This window comes from Cetorhinus maximus, chromosome 15 (genome assembly GCF_964194155.1).
Source record: "Cetorhinus maximus chromosome 15, sCetMax3.hap1.1, whole genome shotgun sequence".
Lineage (NCBI taxonomy): Eukaryota > Metazoa > Chordata > Chondrichthyes > Lamniformes > Cetorhinidae > Cetorhinus > Cetorhinus maximus.
Window position 1 is genome coordinate 100,527,028 of NC_135893.1, and position 26,134 is coordinate 100,553,161.

The window sequence follows — 26,134 nt, forward strand, 5'->3', positions numbered from 1 at the left end:
AATGGTGTTTCATATTGTATCTTGCCAGTGGGTCTTAGCTGTATGATGTACGTGCAGTTACTGACACACAAAGGCTACAAGATAACCACATGGATAACATCAGTGATCCCCTCTACTTTGTAGCAATACAGTGAAATTGGGCAGAATCATTCTGTTGTTGTTATTCACTAGATAGAAAGAGACAAAAGTGCCGTATCTGCTGAACAATGCACCACCCACTCATTTGATACATCTGCAAGTAGCAATTCGACTGATACTACAGATAATCCTTATGCTAGCTTGCATAACAATTGAGGGAGGATGTGATCTTGACTGCCACAGGTAGTGCCATCCCTATGGTGGATTTTAACTGCAATTGTCCTTACAACAGATGGCACAACTCTCTTTGCCAACCGACTAACTGCAGAGACAATTCTCCCTGATCAGTGCCAGGTTAGGTGTGCAACAGCCAGTGATTATGGATGGTAATAAAATGGCAGGTGTGAGTAGTCTTGCTCTGGTGCTAGCTGATCTCCTTGTCACACCTCGTTTAGGTTCCCGGTCTTCAAGCATAAAAATCTGTGGTATTGGTGGGGGGGGGAGAATTGAAAATTGAGTGTTCCATTCCAATACCCTCTTTGACATATATTATGGATGTCAAATAAAACACTTATACTTTGCAAGACAGCCAAGAGCTGTGACAATACAAATCACAAATGGCAGAGAGCATATTATGACCATGAACTCAACAAGATTGAGAAGAAGTCCCAGTTTCTTGATTTCCACCTGCCTATCCTGTGGTACTCTTTCCACCTAAAATGACTTCAGGCAAGAATAGAATTGTGCTTGTGACCCAATTGTGGCCTCTTGTGCATCTCCGATTTCAACTGCCCCATGATTTGCTTCCCTGCTGTCAGCTGCTGGGTACCCAAGCTCTGGAATTCCCTCCCTAAACCTCTTCGCCTCTCTAGTTCTTTCCCCGCCTTTAAGATGCTCTTTAAAGCCTCCCTCACCACCTGATCTAATCTCCTGATGTATCTCAGTGCCAAACATTTTTTGGTAAAGCTCCTGTGAAGTAGCGTGAAACGTTTTACTACATTAGAGGTGCTATATAAATGCAAATTCTTGTTATCTCTAACGCTTCTCCAAACAACCTGCCAGCACTGCCTCCACAGTCACTTATGATGAATGGCAACTTTGGAAAAGTACTCAACTGCAAGTATATCCCAGCAAGAATCAATACTTTGTGAAGGAAAAGAGAGAATGGAGAATTCAAAATCAACAGCCGCGAGTTCAACTTAATTTAACTTTTCAAATCGTTTTCAAAATAGATTTTCTTAAATTTTTCATGAAAACCCTCTAGGATGTTAGGAGTAACAGGGGTGAGGTCAGTACTTTAATCACAGAGCTTTTATTTTTTTCATCAGAATGATGTTTCTTTTGCATTTCATGTAGTGTCTATTTAGTGGGGCACCATCACACGTAGCCCTGTTTTGTAATGCTTGTTTCAACAGCACACATAGCAAATGATTTGGGTTTAATATTTCACAAATATCAAATTATTTATCATGTCCATTTTCAAGAATGATAATTCAGAGTGAAGCAGCTATATAATCGTTTCAGTCCCGTTAGAGGAATTTAAAGAGGAAATCCAAATATCCAGTAATAATCCAGTAATCCAGCTGGCAGAACTACATGCAAGATTTCACATTTACGAAATCTTGAAGGTTGATTCACTTTTCCTGGGACCAACCCAACAAGTATGCCACAGGCCTCTAGAATTCACTTTAATTCCCCTCAGAGCTCCAGCTATTCCTCCAAGGTAAAATTCTATGGGGGTCCTTCCTAAAACTTTCGACTATAAGACCCTCCACCTTTTTCTTTACAGACCTCACAACTGTAGGTCCCTCAGTTCCTTGTTCAGATTGCCAGCAGATCTAACTGCCTTCCCACAGCTTTCCAATCTACCTCTGCTGACTGCTTTCAGCCTCAAGGCTCTGTGAGGATCACTGCAGATTTCTTCCACTAGCTGCAAGCTACAGCAAATCTCCCAGTTGCTTTTCCCTCACGAAATCCAAACTGAACTGCCTGCTTCTGTCAGCAAATACACACAGATACATTAAACAAAAGAACCTTCTAAACAAGGCTCCACCCTGAATCGCAATCTCTATGGCAATGTGGCATGCTTTGGATGAATCAAATGGAAATGTAAACAAATTATTTTACCTTCAACAAAACTCTTTGATTCTGTAATTCATGAATAATTTATATTTCTAATGAATGTAATTGCCTCCTCTCCAGACTCCCTGGCTCTATTACAAGCTTAGAGCTGGATCATTCATTGTTCAAGTTTTTTCACCATCAACCCTGACCTTGTAAGACAAACCAAAGTCAGCTTTTTAACTGTAATTAACTCCAAGTTTGAATTGCATTTACTTCAGGGTTGCTTGTCAGTTTCTCAATCACATATCCTTTATTTTTCTACAGTTAAACCTTTAATTCCTAAGACTAGGAGTTATATTCTAAAATGTATAAATTATGAACTAGATATTCACAACCGTAAAAAGATTCCTTGGAACAGTAAGAAGATGGGAGATGGGAGCCTGTCTCAGTATTGGGGGTAGAATTGAGGTCAAGCTGGTTATGAACTGTGGAATGAGGGTGAATAGGGCCAGAGTGAATGGTGCAACTAGGGATTGTCAATGTGAACTGGGGATGGGGAGGAGAAGACTGTAGGCTGAATTTTATGGCCTCTCGCCGGACATGTTTTCGGCAGGGGGTGGGGTACATAAGATACGAGGGGTGGCTAGCCCACCTCCTTCCCGACCATGCCCAAGCTGTCCCCCATAATATGGGAGGGGAGAGCAGGCACACCCACCATATGTAAATAAATAATTACAGGTAAACTGAGTTTGTTTACAAGTTTACAATATTACACTGCCCATAGCATAACACAGTTGACATGGGCAGGCAGGCAGGAGTAGGCAACCCGTTCTTTTAAACTTTTTTTTAAACTAGTGGGAAGGAAGGGGGTACTATCTTCTGGGGGGGGTGGGGGTGTCTTCTGCGCATTGGGGGCACCCACCCACCTAACCCACTCCCGCACTCGAAGACTGTACATTCCCCCCCCCCCCCCTTCCTCTTTGTCTACACTGCAAAACTCTCACCCTCTCCTCCTCCTCCTCCCTAAGGTGCCTGACCCCTCTCCACCCAACACCCCTGACTCACCTGAGTCGAGCCTTCATCCTGGGCCTGCCTGCAGTCCCGGCAGCACCGCTACTGAGCTTTGGCTCTGTCAGGACTGCAAGGGCTGCCGGCCAATCAGGTTGGCCAGCAGCTCCCGTGGGCGGGCCTTCGTCCCATGCAGTGAGGGGCGCAGGTCCCATGCTTTCCTTGTTGTTGCTCCATGCAGCATGTTATTGCTGCAGGGTGGACTTCTCTTTCGTCAGTCAGTTTCCAATGACTTTTTAAGCCAGCGGAGGGGTAGGGGTGGAATTGCATAGCATTACAGTGATAACGAAAGAAATATTTATTACCTAGTGCTCTGTAACAGTGGCAGCACCAGTACTAGATGAGGCTATTGAGTGCACAGCCTCTCTCTACCAAATGGGGTAATATCTTTCAAATTCAACTTCAGAAGACCCCAATCTGACAATTATTAGCTCCAAACCCTTATACAGTCTCAAGTAAAGTTGCTGAAATGTTGCCACAACTGAGAGTCATATGACACTCTAGTAATATAACACAATTAGGAGCTGGATTGATAAGACCACACATGTACATTTGAAACATGGCTTTAAGAATCACTAAAGAGAGTGAATGTTCATTCCTTCACTTTAGGCTAGATTAACAGTCCAGTCTCAAGAGGGAAAAGAATGCCGTACCACCCTGTATCACCATGTTCTCCATAGCAATTGTTCTCTGTTGTTGTCAATGCTGTAGTTTCAATATATTCATATTTACAAAGAAAATTAAATGGCTGTTTTAAAATTTATTCGCTCTGTGCGTTGATGGCAATGAAAATCTATCCTAATCTCCAAGTTCACTGTTAGCGAATGGCTTTTATTTTTCTCTTTGAAGGGCAGCTATGAAATCTCTCCTTTGTGATAGAACAGGCCAGTGACTTTTAAACTAAACAGTCATCAAAGGTTGAGTATAGATACTGTTACCATTAAATATTCATTAAAGTGTCACAAAACTTTACACCAAGTGAGAATGATCTTTGTGTCAAGCCACATTGGAACGTCAGAGCCTACCGCCTCTGCCAAACAATGTAAACATAAAGGCAGCCCTATCCTTGGGCTGGATTTTGCTTAAAAAGAAATAACAGCATGTGAATGACACATGGCATTGCTCATGTCCATGTCCAAATCAGCCAGCAAATTCAGGGGATTAGATTTGCTGCGAGTTGTGAACCTCCAAAACTTGCTGGTTGATATATGATGTTCCGCCACTTGTGTCACACAAATACCTCTCCCCTAGCTGTCCCATTATTTTTACGAACTCACTGAATTTGTACATTAATTGCCCATTAAATTTGCTGATGACTGCCAATCAAACTCTCTGGCTCAAAAAGGGAACAATTTAAACTTTCGAGTCTCATTTCTTCAAGCAGTGAATTGTTCTTCGAGATTTCAAAATCATCAGATTTAAAATTTTACATCTTTTCCTTATTTTCCTATCTTTTTCTCTCAATCCAATTTCTCCTTCTTTCTCCTTTTTATCTGATTTGACTCGAATTGACTCTCCCCCAACATTCCTGTTTCTTTCTCAATTCTTATATCTGGTAAAGGAGACAGAGCTTTGGCACCATCGTTCACTAAAGTCCCAGTTACCCCGTTGCCCTCCTCATGTTTACATCAGTTCACATTTCCAACATGTTATGGCACAATGAAATGTTGAGCTGAAGAGTACAGGAAAATGTCTCATGCTGTCTCCCATGAGATTCCCCACTCCAGCAACTTCCAGCCCATGTATTACTTATATGTGGCTTTCCAGGCAAGTAGCAAGAATTGCAATATAACCACTGATAAAGCAGGCAGACCAAAAACAACCAGGTGGGTAGAAAGTACATCCGGTTTCACTGGTACGTATAAACATCATCATCTTTTGTAATCTATGGATGGATATTTTGCAAAGTCGCTGAGATTCCAGGATCTTCAAAACTCAGATCCGTAAGTCCCGCCCCATTTCCGACAGATTCCATTTTCACTGTGGGGGAGGGGGGGTACAGGGCAGCCAACACCCGGAAGTCCCGCCCCCATTTTTACTGGGGGCGGGACAAGACTCCCACATGAGGGAAAACCAAAACTCAGCGGGGCTTTTTGAACTTCGCTGAGTTCAAACAAACACCATATTTGCAGGTGCAAGGGCCTTATCCTGCAGTGTAGGAGTTATGAACCTTTAGAGAAGTCTTAAATGCTCCTGAAGGGCGGATAAGATCTGTCAAAGTGTCAAGTTATTTATTTTTCCTGAGCCGCGAAAGTTCCCGACTCGAGCTACCGGCCTAAGGAGCGAAAAATCCAGCGCCTAGTGTAGAACCTGCGCCCAGGCTGACAGCTTACACAAAGTACCTGAAAAGGAAAGGACTTGCATTTGTATAGCACCTTTCACAACTTCAGTATGTCCCAAAGTGCTTGACAGCCAATGAAATGCTTTATGAAGTGTAGTCACTGCTGTGATTTAAGAACTCAGAGACAGGACAGTCACGGGTGTTTCTTGCTCCTGTAGCAATGCAAATATATAAAAAGGAACATTTTAAAACTGGTTCAATCACAGAAACGAAGGGATTTAGCTTGTTGAAGGGTGGGCACTTTCCAAATATTGGCTGCATATCTTAAAGTGATTAGACAGAATCGTTAACTTTCTTCAATACGGTATTTTTTCAGAAAACTGAAAAATGTGCAAAGTCCATATCACCAAACTGGAAGCAATTCTGAGGAATTTGGAAAAGAGCAACAGAAATCAGTGGACTCCACCCCCATCCCCAAATCAGCTCAAGATCAATTGTTCAGGCTCGGCTGTGTGTAGGCTTTTATTTATGTCACTGCCACGGAAATTAAATTCTATTCCTAACCAAAAGTGAAATGAACACTGATCTTTTAGACACATTTTAAAGAAAGTGTTTTGGTACCACCAGAGATTTGTGTTTCAGAACCTGGCAAAGGACAACTAATCTAGGCTTATTAGTGTTAAAGAAACCATTCTCTCTGGGAAGAAATTAATATTTCATGTCCTATTATGTCACACTCCAGCACTGAAACCAACCCTCCCCCACTGTAATTTCAAACCCTTCAAATCTCAGAAGACCATTACATCATTAGGCCATTACCCTGAACAGCATTTTCAAACATGGTTGCATCTGCAGAGACACAGTGAGGGAGGGAGTGTACAGCTGACACTTCCCCAAAGCAACCAGCAAAGGCCAGGGGGCCTATTGTCTGCTGCGAGACTCAGCCCATGTCGGATTCGCACTGGTGAAACTCCCAGGACACCCTCTGCTGGGAACACTGACTCACTGTAACCTGAAAAAGACAAGTAACGCTAGATGACACAGTTTTGGCAGTTAGGCTTCAACGAGGTGGAGGCTCTTATCGTCTCGGAATACATTAGTGTTTCGCCGTCCAGTCTAGACAAATTGCCGAGAAATCTTTTACTATCCGTACAGGCTAATCAAGCTCATTTACAGCGCCGCATTGTTACAAAATAGCAGAAGCACCTAAACAAGTCCGATGTTTCTAGGTTCTTTTATTTTTGTTAAATATGTTACTATCAGACTTGCAATAGCTGCAACCAGCACCAATACGAACTTACAGGGCCTCACTCCAGGACAGTCTGCTCAGAATTGAAACACAGTTTATCTCCAGTACTCAGGAGCCTCAAAGCATTGACAGATCAATCGCAGCTGAGGTTTGGCTAGCAAAGAGGCCCTTTCAGAAACACAACGATGATTGTAGGCGGAAGGAGAAAGTGATGGTCAAACCTGTCGACAAACGCTTTAATGTCCCTTCGGGATTTAGAATATACTTCACATTCGTTCACTACGTTTGCGTAATGCAATAAACTGCTTAAAGACCGGAAAGAGAAAAATTCCCCGCACAGAACTATTCAGACTGTACCAACATCTGTAAAGCCTCTGTACACCCACACACATATTATGTAAAATTCCTAAAACAACAAAAGGTAAAGAACATACAAAGTCCAGTACAAGTATCAGTGAAGTAACTGAGCTCTAAAACTCCCATCAAGGTCTCTCTCTATCTCTTGTTCTGATGAGAGAATGGCAGAGTCCCCTTAGGAAACAGTGTGACAGCCATTTTCACAATTTCCCTGGGGCTTCCCAGTGTCTCAGCATTGTGGCAAGAGACCAGGGGAATTCCCAGGCAATTCCAAGGCCTCCATCCCAGTCAAGTTAATTTTGTGACAGGAAGTAAAAGAATTATGTATTTCTCTATGTAGAATTGGTCCTGTCCTTTCGTACAAGAGTGAGATAGGTCTTCCTCTTGTGTGGCCAGAGGGTGTTCAGGTCCCAGAAGGTCCTGCAGAGAATAGCCATCACCTCTCAGGGGCTGGATTTGGCTTTATGATTCTACCAAAGGGCAGCCTGTGTATATCCCCACCATCACTAATTAATGACCACTTCCACCTCTAACATCCCCACCACAGCTCATCTACTGCTGAAACCTTCGTCCATACAATTGTTAACCTCTAGATTTGACAATTCCAATGCTCTCCTGGCTGGCCTCCCGCCTTGTGTCTTCTGTAAGCTCGAGCTCATCTGAAACGCTACTACCTGAATCCTAATCCACACCAAGGTCAGCTTACACTTCACTCCTGTGAGGGCTGATTGACATTGGCACCTGGTCCGGCAAAGCTTCGATTTTAGAATTCCTGGTTTTTATATCCCTCCATGTCCTCACCTTCCCCTATCTCTGTAACCACCCCACCCCCAGCAGCCCTACAGCCCTCCGAAATCCTGCGCTCCTCCAATTCTGGCTTCTTGCACATCACCGATTTTCATCACTTCACCAACACTCCCCCAACACTCAAGAAGCTCGACACCATCCAGGATAAAGCAGCCCACTTGATTGGCACCACATCCACAAACATTCATTCCCTCCACCACCGACACACAATGGCAGCAGTGTGTATCATCTACAAGATGCACTGCAGCAACTCACCAAGCCTCCTCAAACAGCAGCTTCCAAACCCACGACGACTACATCTAGAAGAGCAAGGGCAGCAAATACATGGGAGAACCACCACCTAGAAGTTCCCCTCCAATCCACACACCATCCTGGCTTGGAAATAAATCACTGCTCCTTCACTGTCGCTGGGTCAAAATCCTGGAACCCTCCCTAACAGCACTGTGGGTGTACCTACACCACATGGATTGCAGCGGTTCAAAAAGGCAGCTCACCACCACCTTCTCAAGGGTAATTAGGGATGTGCAATAATTGTTGGCCTAACCAGCGACACCCACATCCCATGAATGAAAAAAGAAAATCACTGGTGACTGTGCCATCAGCTGCCTGGACCTGGGGCTCCCTTCCTAAATCTCTCTATCTCTCTCTCCTTTTTTATGAGGCTCATTTATGTACACCACTTCGATCAAGCTTTTTCCTCTCTGTCCCACTATCCCCTTACGGGGCTCAGTATCATATTTTGTTCGGTAATGCTCCTGTGAAATGCCCTGGGCATTCTCATTCTCTGCGAGTAAAAGGCAGATGTTCAAGCCTTGTACCTTTTTTTGAATTACCCGGGAAGTAGGGGAGCCTCGAGTTTCCCGTTGCTTTTTCCATGGCAACGCCTTGATCAGAGTCAACTTGCCAACCAATCAGCACACTTTCCTCCTGTAGTATAAATTGTTGCGGTCGTTCGAAATTTGGCATTCTTGCATTTGTCCTGATGAGTTACAAGACAAAAATCCTCAGCAACATTTCTCCCTTTTCAGCAATATGTTAAAATATATAAACGGCATATGGAAACTAAATTCCTGTTGTTATGGGAGGAAGGGGGGCAACAATCCTATCTCAAGAACCCAAGCTCACAATTTTTTTTTATATTCGTCCATGGGTGTGGATTTGGTCACTTTACCGCCCATCCCCAAGTAATCTCGAAAAGGTGATGGTGAGCTGCCTTCTCAGACTGCTGCAGTCCATGTTGCAGGAGCACCCGCAATGCTGTTAGGGAGAGAGTGCCAGGATTTTGACCCAGTGACAGTGAAGGAACGGCCAATATATTTCCAAGTCAGGATGGTGTGTGGCCTGGAGGGGAACTTTCAGGTGGTGGTGTTCCCATGCATCTGTTGCCCAAATACCAGCAGCTTCAGATCAGGCGGAGCATGTCAGGTGCGCTCCACCTAATTTGTACCTCGGTAGGCAAGGACAAACTGGCCTTCATATCCTGGTGAATGTCCTACATATCGAGAACCTTCCATGTCCATAATTGTATCTAAAAACAAAATCCATGGGGGATGTAATCATGATTTTTCTATAGCAAATGTCAATGGTGAACAGTGGTAAAAGTAAGTGGTAAGTAGTAAGCAGAAACTACACAGCCCACACACAATAAATGCCTGGTCTATATATCCCAAAGACAGGCTACTCTGAGAAATGACCCTTCTCTAATATAACAGAAAGCAGAACTTCAGATGCATAATCTTATACCTGTCCAATTCCAATCATGTGACAGTCTGAATTCTTAAATAAATATAAAATGAACGTCATCAATATGCAGCATCAAGTGGTAGGATTTTGGGTTTTGAGTCAGGGCTCCAGCAATGGGGTCAAACAGGGGTCCTGACCTCTCATTGCTTGAGGAACAATCACTTGACAGTGATTTTTCTCTGAATTGGCCAATTAGTGACCAGAATATGTGTTCACATCCAATTAAGGACAGTGGTCGGGCTCTCTAAGCTGGAGGGCCAACAGGGAGGCCCTCCAGATTGGAAGGAGCTGCAGCCTGCTGTTTCAGGTAAAGGAGAGAGAGGCCACTTCCCCTCGCAGCAACTTTTAAAACTTCCAAATTAAAATTTGGCCACAGCTGCTGGGTCACCATCATGGAGGGGAACCCCTCCGCAGGGTGGCCTGTGGCCGCAGCTCTGGTCTGGGGAAGGGGGGGTGGGGCAGGTGCTGCTGTGGAGTTGGTGGATGGGTATGGAGAGCCTCAAAGTCTGGCCCAACTGGTCTGTCGCCAGGCAGCCGGTCTATTCCTGACGCCGCAATTGAGCTGGGGGGCGTGGGCGACAGACTGACTAGAAAATCCCAGTCAGCCTCTGGTAATCATCCTCAACTGTCCATTCACTTACCTGAATTGGCCACCTGCCACTTGTAGACAGGCAGTCCTTTCACTCCCACTCTGATCCCTCCCCTGGAAAAATGTCTCGGAGGTGGGATCATGCCTAAAGTTAGGGTAGATCCTTTTTTAAGAAACCGTGGAGGTCAGTTACTGAACACATTCACAAGAGTCTGCCAGTATACTTTTAACTCACAGAATAAAATGTTAATTAAACAAGCAAAAATGAACTATGTTACACTAGACAAAAAGGCTGGAAAGATTTCAGTACAGATACCAGAAAATGATTCAAACTCAAATTGTTCCTTTTATCCCAGCAACCCTTACAGGCATAAAATGCCAGTGAAGATTTACCACAGTCTCAACACCAAGGTTTCTTGCTCGGGTTAGCTCAGTTTCAAACAGTTTTCTTCTGGTGGTCTTCTGAGTATTAATTAGATGCTTTTCTTCAACTGTTATCTCTCCCTGAAACACCCAAAAATTGCAATCTAAACTCACTATTACTTCAACTTCAGAGCAAAGACATGAGTTCCCTAAATTCAGTTCCCCAGCAGGCTTGTGGAATTTCTTAATAGAGAGATTAGACCTTCTGTCTGCACTCTCTGGTATACACACACTAACTGGCCGTTCTTCTGTGTTTCCCTGTCTCTCATGTGTGTCTTTTCCCCTGTCGCTAGGCAACAGCACTGTTTTTGCAACTTTTTTTTTTAACTTCACTAAACAACTGATCCCTTGGTAACCCATCTCTTCACTTCAAGAGTTGTAAAACCTCATTAAAAACGCAAATATACAAATAGGGCTTCCCAGCACCCAGCTCACAAAAACCTCTAAATGAAACTAAAACCAGGTTTCATTTTTCTCAACACCCAAATACAAAATCTAAATTAAACTATTGTTCCTAACAAAAAGAAGTAATGGAAACATGAGGAGAATCTTTTTCACACAGCATGTGGTTAGGATCTGGAATGCACTGCCTGAGAGTATGGTGGAGGCAGATTTAATTGAGGCATTCAAGAGGGAATAATGACAGAAAATGCTGGAAAAACTCAGCAGGTCTGGCAGCATCTGTGGAGAGAGAAACAGAGTTAACGTTTCGAGTCCAATATGACTCTTCTTCAGAACTGCTTGAAGGAGGGGTTCCGAAGAAGAGCCATATTGGACTTGAAACGTTAACCCCATTTCTCTCTCCACAGATGCTGCCAGACCCGTTGAGTTTTTCCAGCATTTTCTGTTTTTATTTCAGATTTCCAACATCCACAGTATTTTGATTTCATTCAAGAGGGAATTGGATTATTATCTGAAAAGGAAGGTGACGGGGGAATGGCACTAGATGCAGTGCTCATTCAGAGGGCTGACACAGACACAACGGGCTGAATGGTCTCCTTCTGTGCTGTAACAGTTCTGGGATTCTGTGATACTTTGCACGGTTGTACTGACATTAAATGGTGCTGTGTCATGGCCTCTTCCCTTGTTGGTCAAGTTGTGTGGTTTCCATGCCACAAATGGCAAGGGAAGGGAAGGACAGACAAAAGAGAAAGGACTTGCATTTTTATAGCACCATTTACAACTTCAGGACTTCCCAAAGCATTTTACAGCCAATTAAGCACTTTAGAAGTTGCAGTGCACGAATTCCAAGTGCATTCTGCACCTCAAGCATTGCCAGGCTTTATTTTTATTACTCCAGGGAACCACTGAATTATGGATGTTTACAGCACAGAATCAGGCCAATTGGTCTACCGTGTCTGTGCCAGTTCTTAATTTTGCTGCCCTAATCTCCTCCCCCCCCCCGCCCCGCCCGATTTCAGGTCAGCCCATGTGATGGGAATAAATTGGAGCATCTACCATCACTGTCAATAGCTCCAGTCTACAACGTGAATGTGAAAATGTACGTTGCCACAGCAACTCTGACTCCTTGACAGGCTGGCTGGCTCGGCTGGTGTGGATCGGAACAGCATGGGGTTCAATCCCTGTTCTGGCTGGCATGGATTTGGAACCTGCCTCTTTGCCCCTGGTGGTTATTGCAGCACTGTGGGTTGGACCTGCCTTCAGGCAGAGAGCCCCAAAAGGAAGAATCTATCCCTGTAAACTCTACCATCCTCTCTTTTAAGTATTCATCCAACTTTCCCTGAAAGATAATCCAATCATTTCATTTTGTACTGTTCCGTGCTTCAACAACCCACTGCATTAAGAAATCTCTCCTAATCTCTCTCCTCGTTTTCTTAGCCATCATTTTAAATTGGTGACCCCTCAATGTTGACACACGAGAGTAGGTTGTCTTCACCTATTCTCGTTTATAAATTTTAAAAACCTTGATTAGGTGGGAGAGGGGCAGAGATTTATTCTGCAGCAGATATTGGGCAAAATTTTAACCCCTAAACGGGGGAAGAGTACAGAAATGGGCAGGTGTGAAAATTCATTCTGCTGACCACCTCGCCCCAACCCCCCTGTCGGCATTCCGTGGAGACCATTCCCTCCGGGACACCCTGGTCCACTTCTCCATCACCTCCCAACACCTCATCCCCCTCCCACAGCACCTTCCCATGCAATTGCGGAAGGTGCAACACCTGCCCCTTTGCTTCTCCCCTCCTCACCGTCCAAGGGCCCAAACACTCCTTTCAGGTGAAGCAGCGCTTCGCTTGCACCTCCTTCAATTTAGTCTGCTCCATTCACTGCTCCCAATGCGACGTCCTCTACATTGGAGAGACCAAACGCAGACTGGGTGACCACTTTGCTGAACACCTTCGGTCTGTCTACAAGCGTGACCCAGACCTTCCCGTCACTTCCCATTTCAACACACCATCCTGCTCTCATGCCCACATGTCCGTCCTTGGCCTGCTGCAATGTTCCAGTGAAGCCCAACGCAAACTGGAGGAACAGCACCTCATCTTCCGATTAGGCACTTTACAGGCTTCCAGACTTAACACCGAGTTCAATAACTTCAGACCATGAACTCTCCTCCATTCTCAACCCTTTTTATCCCCTTTTTTCAATATTCATTTTCATCTTTTAATTTTTATTTTTTATCCACTTATTTTTATTTATTTTCATTTTTAATCATTGTTTTATCCCCACCTTTTATCCTATTTTCAATCTTTTTTCCCACCACCGTCCCCTCCCCCCACCCCCACAAGGCCCATCTATCACTTATTCATGTTGTTCTTTCCAGAGTGCTTACCCTTGTCCTATTATCACATTCTGCTTTCTGACCTTAATGCCACCATCAGCACCTCCTTTAGCCAGTACCACTACCATTAACACCCCTTTGTCCTTTTGTCCATGGCATCTCTGGCAATCTCTTCTTTGCCCCCACCTATCGCTGGTCTTCTATCCAGCTTCACCTGCCCCACCCTCCTTAAACAGTATAAATTTCATCAAATTTTTACTTCTCTTTAGCTCTGAAGAGGAGTCCTACGGACTCGAAACATTAACTCTTTTTTTCTCTCCACAGATGCTGTTAGACCTGCTGAGTTTTTCCAGCATTTTCTGTTTTTGTTTCAGATTTCCAGCATCCACAGTATTTTGCTTTTATCTTAGGATCTATCAAGCCAGGTTTCACTCTGGGATCTGACTTGTCCAATATTAACATCAGCTGGGATCATAACATTTTACCAATTACTTTAAAATCAGTGCTCTCTCGTTCTTGATCCTTCCACAGTGAGAACAGGTTTTCCCTATCTACTCAGTCCATAACCCTCACAATTTTGAATACCTCCATCAAATCTCCTCTCAACCTTCTCTTCTGGAAGAAAAACGGTCCCAGCTTCTCCAATCTACGCTTGGTTTTAACTTTATTACTGAATTCCGAGTCAAGGAGAAACTACACCCTCAGAATACATGGGAGTGGCCTGTTGTAATTTTTATTCATTCACAGGATGTGGGCTTCGCTGGCTGGGCCAGCATTTTTTGCCCATGAGGTGGTGGTGGTGAGCTGCCTTCTTGAACCGCTGCAGTCCATGTGGTTTAGGTACACCCACAGTGCTGTTAGGGAGAGTTCCAGGATTTTGACCCAGCGACAGTGAAGAAATCTGTAGAATAATGTGTCTTTTCTTTAGTTGTTCTTGGGATGTGGGAATTGCTAACAAAACCACCATTTTTTGCCAATCCCTAATTGCCCTTGAGAAGTTAGTGGTGAGCCACCTTCTTGAACCGTTAGCTTCTATGTGTGTAGGTACACTCAATGCTGTTAGGGAGTTCCAAGACTTTGACTCAGTCTGACTGTTGAACTATTGCAATCCCATCTTTTAACTTGGTTTAATCTTTTAAACATTTGTTTCTTTTTGAAACAACACGATGGGAACACTGAAGCATGCACCGCCAATGGGGTCCTCGCAGGTAGTGGGCAATTTATCAGATTCTTCGCCATCTTCCATCTATTAATGCCAATAGGTGTAAAATTACACCTTTGGATTCTCGGTGAGTTGCCCACAGTGTAAGAGGCTCACCCATGTTGTGTAGCCTCAGAAATCTCCACCTACCGTGTTTTGGGAATGTACGTCCTTCTAAAATGGCACAATAAAATATTATATCTAATATGAAACAAATTGGACAGTGTGCTGTCGAGATCTGCCACGTTATACTTTCCACATCCCCTGGAGTATGGTTCAGCCAGGAGTACAGCTGGTTTTCATATAACTGGTCACTGCCCTTCGACTGTGGATCATTAAAGTTTAATATCTCTAATTTTTCGTCCAAAACATCATCATTGTAATTATTTACACTAATCATATTCTATTGGCTATTTTTCAGATATACAGCGTACATGCTACAACAGGTGATAATTAATTTTCCAGGCATCTTCATAAAAGGGAACGCTATAAATCTTCTTCCACCTAGTGATTTTCCATTACAGTCTCTCTAGTTATCAGAGTGCAGAGAGGCCTCTGCATTTACACATTGCTGCCAATTTCAACACACTCTCTCCAAAATATCATATTCCTTGACCGTTAACAAAGTTCCGTGTGCATGAAACTTCAAGGTACTGTTCATTGTAAAAACAATTTGGACATTTGCCTTTTGCATATTGATCTGAATGCCAAAATCAATCAGGTTCAAATATAGCAACTGTCCAAGTGCACATCTTGACAGTGCATGTTGGCAGACTACTCAGCTGTGGAGTATACCTGATGTCCTCAGCCAGTGCTGCATTGTACATTTACAGCAAGTGTCAGGGGCTAACAGTTAGGAGCACCACGAACCCCGCCACCCGCACCCACCCTGCAGTTTGAACACCCACAGAAATGCATTAATGTCTCTGCTGAAGTAACAGTCACTGTAATTTAAGGGACTGTAGTTAAGACTTTATGTCAGCAGTTCCCAAATTGTGGGCTGTGACCACAACTGGAGTCACAGAAACAGCAAATGGAAATGCAAGAAATAAAATCACAATAAATCTCCTGCCTCTACCACCCCCCCACCCCACCCAATCTTTGTGTGGTCCCGGCGGTGGGAAGTACCCAATCACAAGACAAACTCCCACCACTGGTCATTTTGATTGGCTGCAGCAGCTCTGATCAGGCATGCTGACATAACTATGCGTTGGTGCAAACACATCAGAGGCTTCTCAGAGCAATGATGATGGAGGTAGTTGCAGATTTAGTGACCAGCAGCAGCAGCCTGGTCAGTGACAGCCTGGGATTTTCATCATGGATTTACATTGTGTTATGTGCTGATCCACAATATGTGAACATTAATGATTAGAGACTGAAAGTTATTATGCTGCTTTATTGCTATTTTGTTTTTGTCGGTATCTAGGGTCGCAGTAATGTTCAAGTGCTGAAATGGAGTCATATTGGAAAATAGATTGGGGAGTGCTGGTTCATGCGCTAAATATTTAATGATGCTATTCCAGCCTATTGATTTGACTTCTTGTGACGCGAGGAAAGGCACATCTGGTTATCTATTGAATTTCCCTGCTTGTCACTCTTTTTTCTATCATTTCCTCCATCACTTGGTTCAAAATTCAATTTCCCAAATTTGCCTTCCATGTAAAATCTGCACCATCTCACTGACCTCCCTGCTAATCCCACCTTTGCATTGCCACCAGGGAAAGACATAAGAATGGGTCAAGGTGGCTCGCCTACTTCTATTTCTGCGACAAAAATGTTAGAAATTAGTGTTTTGAGTAACCAGAACTAAAACCCACATCCTATAATCCACTGGTCAAAATGCATGGACTATTATGGTGCTTGGGGCAGCGGGCTTATTTTAAAATCATCTGGGTCAAAATCCTGGAATTCCCCTCCCTAACAGCACTATGGGTGTGCCAACGCCACATGGACTGCAGCAGTTCAAGAAGGTAGCTCACCAGCACCTTCTCTAGGGCAATTAGGGATGGGCAATAAACGCTGACCTAGTCAGTGATGCCCACACCCTGTGAAAGAATAGATTTTTTTTTTAAGTCCGCAACCTGAAACTAAAAACTGAAATAATGAATTAGAGAATGGTTACAGCACAGAAGATGGCCACTCGGCCATCATGTGTGTGCTGGCCCTTGGAAGAAGCAACTTACCCAGTGTCACTCCCCTGCCATTTCCCCATAGCCCTACATATTTTTCCTCTCTAGATAATGATCCAATTCTCTTTTGAAAGCCACAATTCAATCTGCCTTCACCACACACTCAGACTGGGCATTCCAAATCCTAACCACTTGCTTTGATAAGAAAAAGATTTTCCTCATGTCGTCATTGCTTCTTTTGCCAATCACCTTAAATCTGTGTCCTCTGGTTCTCCATCCTTCTGCCAATGGGAACAGTTTTTTTCCCTATCTACTCTGTTCAGACCTCTCATGATTTTGAACACTTAGATCAAATCTCCTCTCAACCTTCTCTTCTCCGAGGAGAACAGTCCCAGCTTTTCCAATCCTGTTCACGTAACTGTAGCTCCTCGTTTCTGGAAATGTGGAAAATAAATAGGTTTTGAAAATATTTGCGCAGGTACAATATCTCAAATCTGGCTAGCCAAAAATCGGAATTGTCCAAAAACCAGGCATTTTTCCCTCGGGCACCACTCCCAGAACAGAGTAAGCACAGGGATGAAGGGGCCATTCTCGGGCTGATCCCACAGGACCGAAGCAGCAAGAGCTGTGCGCACACAGGACCCGAGTCCATCCGAGTCCACCTCAGGCCCTCCCTGTTCTCCGGATATGAAGCTGCCTGTGCCGCCGGCAGGAAAATTCTGATTGCAACATTCCCAGCCGCTTTCAGGTGAGGGGGGTCAGAAACCAGCCATTTCTCACCAACCCGTGAAGCCATTGTGAAGGAGTTGGTAATCCAAAATCCGGGAAAGTCTGAAACCCGGCATGGCTTCTGTCCCGAGGATGCCGGATTTGGGACACTGTACCTGTATCGTCCAATAACTCTATTTAGATGAACATTTTTATTTCTTAAAATGGTCTGTAACTGGTCAGTATCACACCATAGGAACATAGGAGGATTAGGCTATTTAGCCTGTCAAGCCTGCTCCACCATTCAACTAGATCACGGCTGATAATCTACCTCAATGCCACTTTCCCGCACTATCCCCATAACCATTCACACATTAGTCTCCAGAAATCTATCAATTCTGTCGTGAACATGCTCAGTTATTGAGCTTCCATAGCCCTCAGGGGTAGAGAATTCCAAAGATTCACCAACCTCTGAGTAAACAAATTCCTCTTCAACTCAGTCTTAAATGACCTGCCCCTTATTCTGAGATTATGTCCCCTAGTTCTAGACTCACCAGCCAGGGGGAAAGATTCTATCCACATCTACCCTGTCCCACATTGTAAGAATTTTGTAAGTCTCAATGAGATCACCTCTCATTCTTCGAAACTTTAGAGAATACAGGCCCAGTTTCCTCAATCTCTCCTCATTAGACAATCCTGCTATCCCAGGGATTAGTCTGATGAACCTCCATTGCACTCCCTGTAGTGTATTCACCCACTGAACCATCCTGAAAGCAGATTGATATTTTGAGCTGCACTATTTAATTTTCTCAATCAACTACTATCACCCAATAATTCTTTGGCAATTACTTCATGATCACTAATGCTACTATTACTTCAACCACAGCCCCAAAATGCACTGAGGTTAGAATTCCAGGTTTTCACTCAATTTGAGTTCAACTCCAATACAGATATAGTTAATATTAATTATATATTAATGTACAATAACATTTTAAATTCTGACTGGCATTTTAACCAGAGAAACGAAATCAAAGCAAACTGCAGAAAAATAATTCATGAATGGATGGCAACTTCTGGAAGGGATTCACCCTTCATGTTTGGAGAGAGTTTTCAATAAATATCCCAAATGTCTATTTAAGCCGAACATTTTGCCAGCACTAAGTACTGTTGCAGAGATATCTGACAGACAAGGAAGAGAGATGAAAATTAGTTTAGATTGTTGTTTTCTGGAAACACTACAAAAGCCTGCACCCTAAAAAATTGGGTGCCCGGTTACTACTCTGCATAAAAGAGCTGCTCTCTCAGAGTTGCTAACCCACCGCACATGCAGTTGCAGTGCCTGTAACATCAATCTCAGCAACATCCCAGGCAGCTGCCTGCATCAAAGATGGTGCAGACTAAAGTCAACCTGAAAAGATATACACTAACATTTGATGCCCAACAGGAACAGTTGCAAATGTCCACTCAGCACCCACCCTGTCCACTGGCACAGGCACCGTTTCTCCCACCGTTGACGTCATTGTTGTGCGTTCACTGCCCACCTCGGTTGCAGTACCAGTATCAATGATATAACCCATATACCTTAATATATCACATACCTTAATATACCACAAACCATATATAGCAAGTCCCTGTTTTAAGTTGTTTCGCTTTAATGTCGTGCAGTTAATGGGATGGGTATTTGTGTTTAGCGTTGGGGGTTTTATTTTAATATTGTTTCACGCCGGGTGTGAAGTAGGGTTGCGTGACTCGATCTGCCCCATTTTGGAGCATCCTCTCCCGTTCCCAACCCTCCCACTCCCGGCCCTCCCAGTTGGTGCCGACCCTCCCTCTCACCACCTCTCCAGATTGCAGCTTGCCTCCCAGTCTTCAACCCTGCAACCTGAAGCCACTCTTCCTGCCTCCTGCCACCTACCTCCGAGCCTGCACTAATACCGAGGCTTCAGGAGAGGGAAGCAGAAAATGGGGGAGGCAGGAGCAGGAGGCTTGGCTAGAGGAAAAGGTCAGCAGGGACTAGGGAGGCCAGTGAGAGGGAGGTCAGGGAGCAGAATATGTGGCAAGCAGGAAGTTCAGTGAGCTCGATTAGCAGCGGCGGGCAGGGTCAGAGAGCAGCAGAGGTACCAAGCGGGAGGCAAGTAGAGTGAGTCACATTTCTTTTATCTTTTACATCTGAAAATCTGTTTCTCTTAATGTTGTTTCACTTAAAGTTTCACTTTTCAGGAACACAACTACAAAATTCAGCAAAGAATTACTGGACAGCATGATGCTTAATCTCTGATAAGAGCCCTTCTCCATTCCCATTACATTTACTCTGTTTAATCACCAAACACAGCCTTCAAATCTTTGGAACCTCACTGCAGACAGGCTCAAAAACAGCATCTCAGACCTTTTCCACAAGGAACTGGGCCAGGGAGGCAGTAACCGGGAACTCCACCACTCTCACCCTGTGGACACCCACACTGAATCCATAGCCAATGCTACCGGACAGAACGAGGGAAGGAATGGCAGGCAGACCCCCTCACCCCAGCCACTGAGCCTTAGCCTCCCGGTGCCTGTATCGAGTTGGCCAGTTCCAGAGGAAGTCTTGACTTCCCAGTCCTGGGTGGTCCCAGAACCACAACCAGCAGCATCAAGCGACCTGGAGGCAGCATCCCAACCATTAGGAGGTGCAAAAGAGTCCAAGTGCACATGTGCACTTTTGGCTTCAAGCCAGGAGATAGTGTGTTTTGCAAGTAGAGAGAGTCAGCACATTGCTTTTATCTTTTACATTTATTATTTCACTTACAAATTTAGGAATATAGCAATGTAGAGTATTTCAACATACAGGGTATAATGCTTTTCTTCTGATAAGAAAGTCCCCACAGAATCTAACTATATTATCATCTATCTGCAGTGGGTTGGAAAAACAATTCTTGCCCAGGAACCAATTAAAAACAGACGACTTATTTCATGGACTGCAAGCAGATCGCTTGAAAAAATTTAATTCCTTTTCACTTGCTAACCCCGCTCTGTTAATAATGTAATCTCAGATTCATCTGGAACAACATCACAGGGAATCTGCCACTATTTATCTACACATTATTGCAAAAACTTCAGGAGGCTCGCCCTTCAGATGACCAACACACTATTTAATGCAAAACTCCATTTCACGGTTATAAAATCTTTAAAGAAACAACAGCAGCTTTGCTCTACCAGAGCATCACATACTGAAAACGCCTTAACTGGACTTTAAGTGAACAGAGGCCTGGTGTTTACTAATCAATGAGATTTTGAAGTCTTAATGAGGCACAGGACTATACTTCAGCAAAAGAATAGCTGTCCTTACATGGCACAATGCTACTGTGCATGTGTATCTTCTCTCTCACTGTAAGCAGCACCCCATGAGACATTTGCTGCTATCATATCTGTGCGTAATTCTTACATTTCAGATGGACATCACTTTTTACACACGACACACTGCTAAATAGAAGTGTCTTTTTTATAATCCAAAAACTAAATTTGCATCCACACAGCCTCCTTCACAGAGTATGATCATCCTACTGGAGATAAGAGGTGCACTGCTGCTGATGGCTTTGAACAGAATAGCCTATTCGGTTACCAATAGTGACAGCGGTGACCAGTAAGCTTTTGGGCTGCATGTTTGAATACAGGGTAAATATGTTTTTCAATTATGCTACTTTTCCAGAGTTCGAAGGAGTGGGGAATGGTTCTTTGTGTAGACATTTATCTGCAAATAATCCAAGGTTACAATTTTTCAAAACACAAAGATACATTACAGATCCTCCAAAACTTAAGATGACAAAGCACTTTTTCAGCTATTGGGAAAAAGCATCTCATTCTACATCACCCATTCCCCTGCATGATAGCTACACAGTTTCTGACTATGCTCCAATATCACCCACCCCCCGACTAGGACAGAACACATGCAAGAAATTCAACAACCATCTTGAAGATAGAGATTTCTGATAGGCGTGTCCGACATAAATATACAGTTTAGCCTTCCTGATTGGTGCTCAAGACGAGACTGCATTACAACTGCTCTTTTATTCTTCCAACAAGCATAAGAACATTAGAAATAGGGGGAGTTGACCATTTGGCCCCTCGAGCCTGCTCCGCTACTCAATACAATCACAGCTTATCTTCTGCCTCAAATACACTTTTCCACTCACTCCCCATTTCCTTCAGTTCCATGAGGCACCAAAAATGTATCCCAGCCTTAAATATATTCAACATGGTAGTATCCACAACCCTCCAGGGTAGAGAATTCCAAAGATTCACAACCCTCTGGCTGAGGACATTCCTCCTCAACCAAGTCGTAAATAATTGACCCCTGAGACCGAGCCCCCATGTTCTTGATTCTCCATCGAGAGGAATAAACTCTCGGTTTCTACCCTGTTAAGTCCTTTCAGAATCTTGTATGCTTCAATGAGATCACCTCTCATTCCTCTAAACTCCAGAGAATACAGACCCAATTTACTTAGCCTCTCATCATAGGACAACCTCCCACCCCAGGAACCAATCTAGCGAACCTTTGCTACACTGCCTCTATGTCTTTCACTGGATATGGAGATCAAAACTGTGCGAAGTATTCCAGGTGTGGTTTCACCAGAGTCCTGAAATTAATACAAAGCTGTGGTTTCACCCCACACAATTCTGGAAGGAGCAATCTGTCATTTCTTATCTCTCTTGGTATTCCTGGAATGAAGCCAGAATTAATTTTTTTGAAGCAGGGGAGGGGTTTAATTTTTCCATGGTTTCTATTTCCTTATGGAATTATCTCCATGATCTCTCATGCAATTAACAGTCCAACTCACTGTTGAAGAGGAGACTGTGATGACTGAGGGAGCTTTCTTGTTAGGAGTCATCTGTTTGCCACACTTCACTAATTCTGTACAAATTACAGAAGTGGAAATAAAGCACTCTCAGCACATAATTTCTTACACATTTTTAATTCTAGTAAAACATTTCCTATTTCTCATGTTAGTACTTTGGATTTACTGCAGATTACGATACAAGTAATAGGAATCATGCAGCAAGTACCTGTGTATATAATGGATGGTAAATGTGGTAAAGTGCCTAATTAGGCCGAGTCACTGAATATATTTAAGAAGGAAATAGATTCCTGGACTCTAAAGGGGTATGGGGAGAGAGCGGGAGTATAATGTTGAGATAGAGGATCTGCCATGATCATACTGAATGGCGGAGCAGGCTCAAAGGGCTAAATGACCTACTCCTGCTCCTATTTGCTACATTTGTATGTTTTAAAATAAAATGTTCACAAGGCCCTTCAAAAATCTCAGTGAGTAAATTCACTGTGGTGGGATTCAACCATAAAAATCAGGAAGGTCCAGGCTCAATTGCAGTTCTGTGTTTAGTTGATCACAGCTGCAGGTACAATTCACGGGATGCGAGCATTGCCGGAAAAGCCAGCATTTGTTGCTCATCCCAAATTGCCCTCAAGAAGGTGAGATGCCTTCTTGAACTGCTGCAGTCCATCTGACGTAGTTACATCCACAATGCTGTTAGGAAGGGAGTTTCAGGATTTTGACCCAGCGACAGTGAAGGAATGGCAATATAGTTCCGAGTCAGGATGGTGTGTGACTTAGAGGGGAACTTGCAGGTGTTCGCTTTCAGACGCATCTTCTGCCCTTGATCTTGTAGGTGATAGAGGTCGCAGGTTTGGAAGGTACTGTCGAAGGAGGCTTGACGACTTACTACAGTGCATCTTGTAGATGGTACGCACAGCTACCATTGTGCATCTATGGTAGAAGGAATGAAAGTTTAAAGGTGGTAGATGGAGTGCCAATCAAGCAGGCTGCTTTGTCTTGGTTGGTGTTGAGCTTCTTGAATGTCATTGGAGCTGCATTCATCCAGGCAAGTGGAGAGTATTCCATCACACTCTTAACTTGTGCCTTGTAGATGGTGGACAGGCACTGGGGAGTCAGGAGATGAGAGTTACTTGTCATAGGATTCCCATTCTCTGACTTGCTCTTGAAGCCACAATATTTACATGGTTGGTCCAGTTCAGTTTCTGGTCAATGGTAACCCCAGGATGTTGTTGGTGGGGTTGCAGCAATGGTAATGCTGTTGGGAATGGTAATGTCAAAGGGAGGTGGTTAGATTCCCTTGTTGGAGATAGTCATAGCCTGGCATTTAATTGGCAAGTAACATTTGTGCCACACATCAACCCAAGCCTGAATTTTGTCATCTTGCTGCATATGGACACGGACTGCTTCAGTATTTGAGGAGTCATGAATGGCACTGAATATTATGCATTCATCAGCGAACATCCCCACTTCTGGCCTTATGAAGGAGGGAAGCTCATTGATGAAACAGCTAAAAATGATAGACTACGACACTACCCTGAGGAACTCCTGCAGTGATGTCCTGCAACTGAGATAACTGACCTCCAACAACCACAGCCATCTTCCTTTGTGCTAGGTGTGACTTCAACCAGTGGAGAGATTTCCCCGATTCCCACTGATTTCAGTTTTGCTAGGGCTCCCTGATGCCACACTTGGTCAAATGCTGCCTTGGTGTCAAGGGCAGTCACTTTCACCTCACCTTTTATGAAGCTTTTTTATCTATTTTGGGCCAAAGCTTTGAAGGGGTCAGGAGCTGAGTGGCCCTAGAGGAACCCAACCTGAGTTATTAGTCAGCAGATTATTGCTAAGTAAATGCCACTTGATAGCGCTATCAACGATATCTTCCATTAATTTGCTGATGATAGAGAGTAGACTGGGGTGCATTTTTTTTGCCGGAGCACATCGGGGCAGTTTTCCACATTGCCTGGTAGATGGCCAGTGTTGTAGCTGTACTGGAACAGCTTGGCTAGGGACACAGCTAGTTCTGGAGCACAAGTCTTCAGCACTACTAGCGGAATGTTGTCAGGGCCCCAGAGCCTTCAGCCGTTTCTTGATTTCACTTGGAATGAATCGAATTGGCTGAAGTCTATCATCTGTGATGCTGGGGACCTCAGGATGAGGCCAAGATGGATCATCCACTCAGTACTTCTGGCTGAAGATGGTTGCAAGTGCTTCAGCCTTGTCTTTTGCACTGACATGCAGGGCACCCCCATCATTGAGGCTGTGAAGGTATGATTCAGAGAGTATGATAATGTCAGACTGTTGCTCTCCCAATTTTGGCACAAGCTCCAGAGGTTACTAAGGAAGGCTTTGCACAAGCAATAGGGCTGAATATGCTGTTGCTGTTTCCGGTGCCTAGACTGATGCCAGGTGGTCCATCCGGTCTTATTCCTTTTTAACTTTTCTGAGCAATTAGTGCAGCTGAGGGGCTTGTGAGGCCAGTTAAGAGTCAAACCACATTGCTGTAGGTCTAGGTCACATGTAGGCCAGGCCAGGTGAGGATGGCAAATTTCTTTCCCTAAAGCACATTAGTGAACCAGATGGGTTTTCACAACAATCTGATAGTTTCGTGGTCTCTTCTCTTTTCTTATGCAGTCATTCAGGATCGAAGATGAGTTGTTTCCACACCAGTTTGACGGGTTCTGAAATGGCTGATAAGTCCAATGCGCGATCTACAGGCTCAGCTACATACTGGGTGGGTGGTGTTTTTAAAGAGTTGGGTAGGTGGGTTGTTTGGGAGTTTGAGCACTGCATCTGAAGCCTCACCTTCACTGCTGCACATTCCCGATGAAGCCCCTTGATGTGTACAGTGCTTCTCCAGTTGGTCAGAAGCCAGGGTCTCCAGAGAGTCGGTGGTATGTCTCTTCAGGAATGCTTTGAAGACATCATGGTCATCATTACTGATATCAGCTTTAATTCCAGATGTTTTATTAATTAATTGCATTTAAATTCCACCAGCTGCCATGGTGGGATTTGAACCTGTCTCTCCAGAGTATAAAACCTGGGCCTCTGCATTACTAGTCCAGTAATGTTACCACTATGCCATCGAAGGATTGGGCTCCATTGATATTACCCACACTGTTAAATAGCCCAGCATACTAAACACACAGAAGATTTTATTTCTTTTTAAAGCACACAAGGACTGTTAGTCCCTAGACTTGTACTTCACTCTGAATTGTGTCTCACAGACACCATTTTAAAAAGCACAGATGCTATTAGCTAGATAGTTTCAGGTGACCCGATGACAAACTGATAAACCATTAAGGATGGAACCACAGATGCAAAGAACACAGAAACACATTAATTTGCAACAGCTTTGAGCACATAAAATTTGCGTTACTTATTGAGTTCATTTAATTCACACAGCAACAAAATTCCAGATCAATGTATCAGAATTTAATACACTTGGACTGAATTCCATGAAATAGCAAATGCCAACTATTTTTTTTAAGACCACTCATAACTATCAAAAACAGCACCAATCCAAGCCCATCCAATACACAGACCAACACTGCTACAGCAGCAAGGGAAATGTAGAGCATATGGGGAAGTCAAACTGTAATACAGGATGCACATGAGGTGGACCAACAGTAATATATGATCGCTGAGGGATATCCGAGCTATAATTACATACCATGTGGGAGAGGAAGCCGAGAGTTTAGTGTTGTACCTTACCCGACAAGAGACATAAGAAGGAGCCAAGTTCCAATGCAGAACATTTAAGAAGGATTCAACCTGTAACACCAAGAGCTCTGGTATAAAATGTATGACCTGGTGTGGCCCTGTAATCCTAAATGCGTGACTTAGAGCATATATCTCTGTTATTTACACT

General features: G+C 43.8%; 1 protein-coding gene across 10 annotated transcripts in view; it reads right to left on the reverse strand.

Annotated features, from left to right (window-relative positions):
* mapk8ip3 (mitogen-activated protein kinase 8 interacting protein 3) overlaps positions 1-26,134 on the reverse strand; it is a 202,757-nt gene that overhangs the window by 164,160 nt on the left and 12,463 nt on the right. The window lies entirely within an intron of this gene.